The 6,000-nt window shown below is 29.8% G+C and overlaps 1 protein-coding gene across 1 annotated transcript in view; it reads left to right on the forward strand.

Moving 5' to 3' along the window:
• LOC127738043 (adhesion G protein-coupled receptor E3-like) overlaps positions 1-3,609 on the forward strand; it is a 65,259-nt gene extending 61,650 nt beyond the window's left edge. The window contains exon 27 of the mRNA XM_052249121.1: positions 3,320-3,609. The gene's annotated coding sequence lies outside the window, so the exon portion shown is untranslated. The remainder of the gene's footprint in view (positions 1-3,319) is intronic.
• The last annotated feature ends 2,391 nt before the right edge of the window (positions 3,610-6,000 follow it).

Consider the following 6,000-nt stretch of genomic DNA (forward strand, 5'->3'; position numbering starts at 1 on the left):
AATTTGCATGTCAAAAAATAATGTTCATAATCTTCAATGACATAGCATATATAACATAAAGGAGTTTTAGTTATTTTTGTTTCAATTGATTTTTCTTAAGTTAGCTCTTGTAACCACGGTTTTGGTATTGCTTTCGTCAATTTAAAATATTCCGAAAACCAAGTAGCATGGCAAGATAGTTTATCTAAAATCATATTTTGATCAAATTTTCCTTTATTATCAATTATGTCATTTACGAATAAAAATTAACTGTTTATCCAGTTTTTGAAAATAAGACATTTACCATTTAATTTGATATATTTATTGCCCCATATAATTTGCTGTCTAAGCTGTTTATATGATAGTTGATCTGATTACTTTTCAGATTTGAATTTATCCATGAAATGATTATTTTTAAGTAAAATGGTGGAACGATTACTTTTAGTTTATTAACCAAATTTATATTGTTAAAGTTCATTTTAAATATAAGGAATTCTTGTCCAAATTTATCTAGGTAAAATTTTGGTAAGACTTTCTATTTGGGTGATTGGTTTTCATTATGAATGAGTATTTTTTTTACCACATTAATATTTATGGATTCTATATATTTATATATGTCTACCATTTTAAGCCCACCAGCATGATAATTTTTACTTATTATAACTCTTTTAACTTTTTCTGGTTTATTGTTCCATATAAAACAATATTTTTATTTGTTTTACTATTGCTAGTTGTTCTTTATCAATTTCTGTTACTGATGCAACATAAGTGATATTTGGTAGGATTAATGATTTAACAAGAGTTATCTTACCTATCATAGTTAATTTTCTTTTATTCTAGTCTTTAATTATTTTTTAAGATTTTTCGTATTGTCGTTGCAAGTTTAATTTTTTACACTCTTTTTTTATAAAGTCCGAAGTATATTCCCAATACTTTTATCGGTTCTTGTGTCTACTTAATTTTTTCAACCTTTTCTTTACAGGACTTTAAATTGCCGAGCCATATTCCCTCTGTTGTATTTCGATTAGGCTTTAGGCCTGAAAGTGATCAGAAAATTTCGACAATATTCAAAGTTAATGAAACTTCTTGTTTTGAATTTAGAAATAAAGTGGTGTCATCTGCTAGCTGGCTTAACTTTACAGTAAGGGTTTTATTATCTAGTTTAATTTGAAAACCTTTAAATTTTTTATCTTCTCTTAATCTGCATGCTAAAATTTCAACACAGTAACGAAAATTATAGAACTCGCGGGAAACACCTGACGGATCCCGCGCTCAATGCTGAAGGGTCTTGAATTCCAGCCATTATTTAATATGCAACCCTTTATGTCTGCATATAAAGTATTAATCCACTTCAATAAAGATTTCTGAAAGCCAAATTTCTTTAAAGAACAATACATAAATTCCCATTCTAGAGAGTCAAATGCCTTTGAAAAATCTAAAAAAAAAAAGGATTGCTCCATCCACATTGATTTTTTCTGAATAGTCTATAATATCTTGGATTTGTCTAATATTAAACCCAATATATCTGGGTTTTTTTACATACCCGTTTTGATCACTGTGAATAATTTTATGCAGTACTGGTTTAAGTCTTTGTGTAAGAGAATATGCTATAATTTTGGTATCTACATTTAATAAAGTAATTGGTCTATAATTATCTAAATTAAATGGGTCGTTTTTCTTTTAAATAATGGTAACAAATCCTAGTTTCTGTGAATTTGTCAATTCTTTTTTCTCATAGCAATATTTACCTTGATCTTCTGTTATTTCCCCTTCACTGTCCCTATTAGCAATAATATTTTCCCTTGTCTGTCTAGTTTCTCTAATCCTAAGAAATATTTTGTATTTTTATCGCCTTCTTCTATACATTTAACTCTTGATCTTATGTGTGCCTTATTTATTTTATCAGAATATGGAGTTTGTAGCGTTTCTTCGGTTTTCTTTATTGAATCTATTATGTTCGGCAAATTATTTTTTTCCATTAAGGTTGTTATCATGAATTTCATTCTAAAGTTTTAGTTCTTGTTCTAATTTTTCAATTTCATCTCTTTTATGTTTAACTTTAATTTTACAATGTTCAATAGTTTTCTCCCTTACCTCTATTTTAAACAGATCCCACACGATTGCTAAGGTTTTTCTGCTTTTTCATAGTTATCTATTAAAGTATTTATTTTCATTTTGTATTATTCGTCTTTAAGAATACTATTGTTTAATTTGAAATAGTCCTTCCCTTTCTTCCTTTGACAATGATTAATGCATTCATATCACCCCCTTTAATAATTATACCAAGAAAACCTAATAAAAAAAATGTATGAAATGGTCAAGTAAAGCTTATATTTAATAATTTTACCTTATTGATAGAAAGATAAAAGTATTGTGTGCAGTTACATAGAAATAGAAATTAAAAGTGCGTCGATTGTTCTTTAACTGTGATACTGCTGAGCTTGCCTTAACTAAACATTCTTATAAAATATATGAAAATTCTAATCAAAGCAAAACCAGCTTTTTTCTTCAATCAAAATTAGAAATTTTCTTTTCATATGCAAAAATCATTATAGTCCATTCTATAATTAAATCTATAGCCAGTCAAACGTTTTATTGAGTATTTTCATTAACTTTCATTCAATGAAACTAACATGGTTTTTTTTGTGTTTAATGTGATGAACTCCGCGATAAGTAATTTAACATTAGTTGAATCATTATACTATATGATATTTTCGTTTATTTGAAGTTTTTTGTAACGTGTAAAATAATTTTCCTGTTTTTGTCATCATTTCATATAAAATCTATAGATATCTTTTTCCCGCCTATTTGGTTCTCTTTAAATGACTGTATTTTTAAAACAAGTACACAGGTTTGCGTTTTTTCCCATAAATCAAATTTATTATGGATTACTTACTGAAAAAGACATCATAGTTAAAATTTTATCGTGGAATTCTCAAATCTTGCAAACACCGTAAAATGTCCTACAGCAATTGTGGTCATAGTTATTTTGCTGATATTATCTCAATGCGATTCTAAAAAAATGAACTTTTAAATCTTAATAGAGAATTTTGTAATGCAATCTCATGTTCAACATCATGCAAATAATCTCGTACAAAAAAATAAGGGTCGTCCTTATCTTGAGGTGAAATATGGCCTGTTTCTTCAGGGTGAAAGTCTAATCGTAACTTTTAGATAGAAATATGTCTTTCTTTCTCTTAGGACTTTGTCAAGTCAGTGTATGCATTTTGAGTCATGATATTACACACGCAATTCCTTCGTTTCAATTAAATAGAAGATTGGCTTTTATCAGTTTTGTACAAACCTTTAATATTACACTTATTTTCTTTATTTTTTGCAGACACTGCGATTGAATATTGACGGCAAACAGGGACCAAATAACAATTATAAGAATTTGAACATTGTAGCTTTTCTATAATAATTTTTTTGGATAATGTTTTGTGAAACCCATAAAGTCTTATTATATTATTAATTTTGGTTAGAATATAAAATATTTCCTAATTGTAGTTATTTGGACGTATGAATGATTTTTATATGAATTGTGTATTTTGGGGTTGAATGCATATATTTGTTAAATAGCCTAACTGAAAATTAGACAATAAAGACTGCATTGCTATTATTATTATAGTTTTTCTAAAGATTTTGTTATTTTTCATAAGAAAAAAACCATGAAGAACTGTCAATCATGATTCGAATAATTCCATAATCTTTATGGTAAATTGCTTCGAATGAAAATCAAATATGACACATTATCAAATATCGTAGACAGCGTGTAATTTTTGACAATCTGATGTCGTTATATTCGTTGTACAAATTAGTTAACTAAATGAAAATCTATTCTTTACTGGTTACCAAGTTATCTCATAAAAACCATGTCCGTCATACACAATCTGTTTACATTGTTGTAAAATGTATCATAGATCGAATTTATTCGTTCTATGTATGTTCACTTGTGTTAATATGTCTTTTGATTGAGTTAAGCCATTTCAATTGATATTTTATAGTGTGTCTTTCTATGTTGTGATGTTACACTATTGTTCCAGATAAGGGTGAAGGTTGGTACCTATTAAAACGTTTAAACCCGCTGCATTTGTTTGCACCTGTCCTAAGTCAGGAATCTGATGTTCAGTAGTTGTCGTTTGTTGATGTGGTTCATAAGTGTTCTCGTTTTTCGTTTTTTGTATATAGATTGGACCGTTGGTTTTCCCGTTTGAATGGTTTTACACTAGTCAGTTTTGGGGCCCTTTATAGCTTGCTGTTCGGTGTGAGCCAAGGCTCCGTGCTAAAGACCGTACTTTGACCTATAATGGTTTACTTTTAATTGTGACTTGGATGGAGAGTTGTCTCATTGGCACTCATACCACATCTTCTTATATCTAATCATAGGAATGTGTTACGTTCTTGCAGACAATATCATACTACATGACTAAAAATATCTAATATAATCGATGGTAATGCCCATTTCATATTTGGGAAGATGGACACAGGCCAATTTTGCATTCATTTACGACAAATTAAATGATCTACAACCAAAGGTAGACCAACAACATACGAAACCATCCCATAACATATGTTAAGGTTAAATAATATCGCCTTAAATTGATAAGTGCGTAAATGATACACTAAAATCTAAAGTGCCGCAAGTCTAGACACCTCAATATGATCACATTTAACAGAGTCTACCAAAATGACTGCCTTTGCTAAGTCAGGAATATAGCAATTGTTTTGCACTTGTTCCGTTGTTTGATAGCATTTAATTTTGTCAGTTTTATGAACTTCCACTTTTTGAATTCGGCATATTTGTTATACTTGTTTTCAAATCAACGCCGGAATTGGCGTAATGTTTTATTTGTGATAGGTATATAAATATGAAGCGGAGTAATTCAATCCACCCGTGTAAATTCATAAATTTATTGCGTTGTTTTTATTAATGCGAAAAATGCGACACTATCAGGTTCGCAATAATAAAAAAACTCGCATTTATAATTTCATTACTGATTTTTCCTTCATAAAATATTTGCATTCGCATTAATCAGATTAGGCATTTTTGCCAGATGTCAAGGATTCGCAATAGTAAATGCACGCATCAATTTCTGATTTTACAATATATGTATATATGTGTACCATATAGAATAGGACTGAAATGATGAATACATAATACACCTGAGATACTTTTCTGGAAAGGATAAGCGTAAGATACAAAAGTGATAAGACAAAGACAAACTAACAACGTCATGGCAAAAAGACGGAACATTACGAAAAGGCAATCGAAAGTCTACAAAACACAACATAGAAAACTAAAGACTGAGCAACAGGAATCCCTTTTAAAAATGCGTAAGCACATTCTGCTCCACGTGTGTCACCCGTCGTGCTGCTCGTGCAAGTACGAAGTACATGGAAGTCAAACTCACTTGAAGCAATAGTTCAGGTCATCTTATAAGATCGAAAGTTAGATTATATACCTTTATCAGCCAACATGAATTTTCTAATACCTGAAAAAGTATGTCCCCATTGAATGTTAGGTTAACATACTCGTCAATCCAGAAATGCGGACTGGAAGCACAAAATTACCAAATGTTATTTCGATTAGCTGACACTGAGTCGATACCTTTGCCGTTGGACTGTAATTCCCAGATAATAGCATCCTCTCAGTAGTCAATGATTCGGCACTGGCATGATCTATAACAAACTTTTCATAAATTCTCTGTTAATAAAATTTAAATTCCAACTCCTTAGGCAAAGTTGTCATCAGATGAATTTGACTAATCTGTTTAGATCTCTGTTGGTCATATAGGTCATCAAGTATTTAAGTATGTATTAATTCTTGGCTATCAATTGTTTTGGTTTGAGCGTTTTTATGACGGTAAATCCAAAGCAGCACATCAGCCGCGCAACAATTTACAAAATGTAATTTTTCTCCATCTAAATTGCTACGGTAGAATAATCAATGAAGATGAATTTTTCAATCATAATGTGTAATAGCAATAAAAATTATAGAATAAGTAATCGCATAATCTGAAT

Source organism: Mytilus californianus, unplaced genomic scaffold, assembly GCF_021869535.1.
Source record: "Mytilus californianus isolate M0D057914Y unplaced genomic scaffold, xbMytCali1.0.p SCAF_1, whole genome shotgun sequence".
NCBI classification, from domain to species: Eukaryota; Metazoa; Mollusca; class Bivalvia; order Mytilida; family Mytilidae; genus Mytilus; species Mytilus californianus.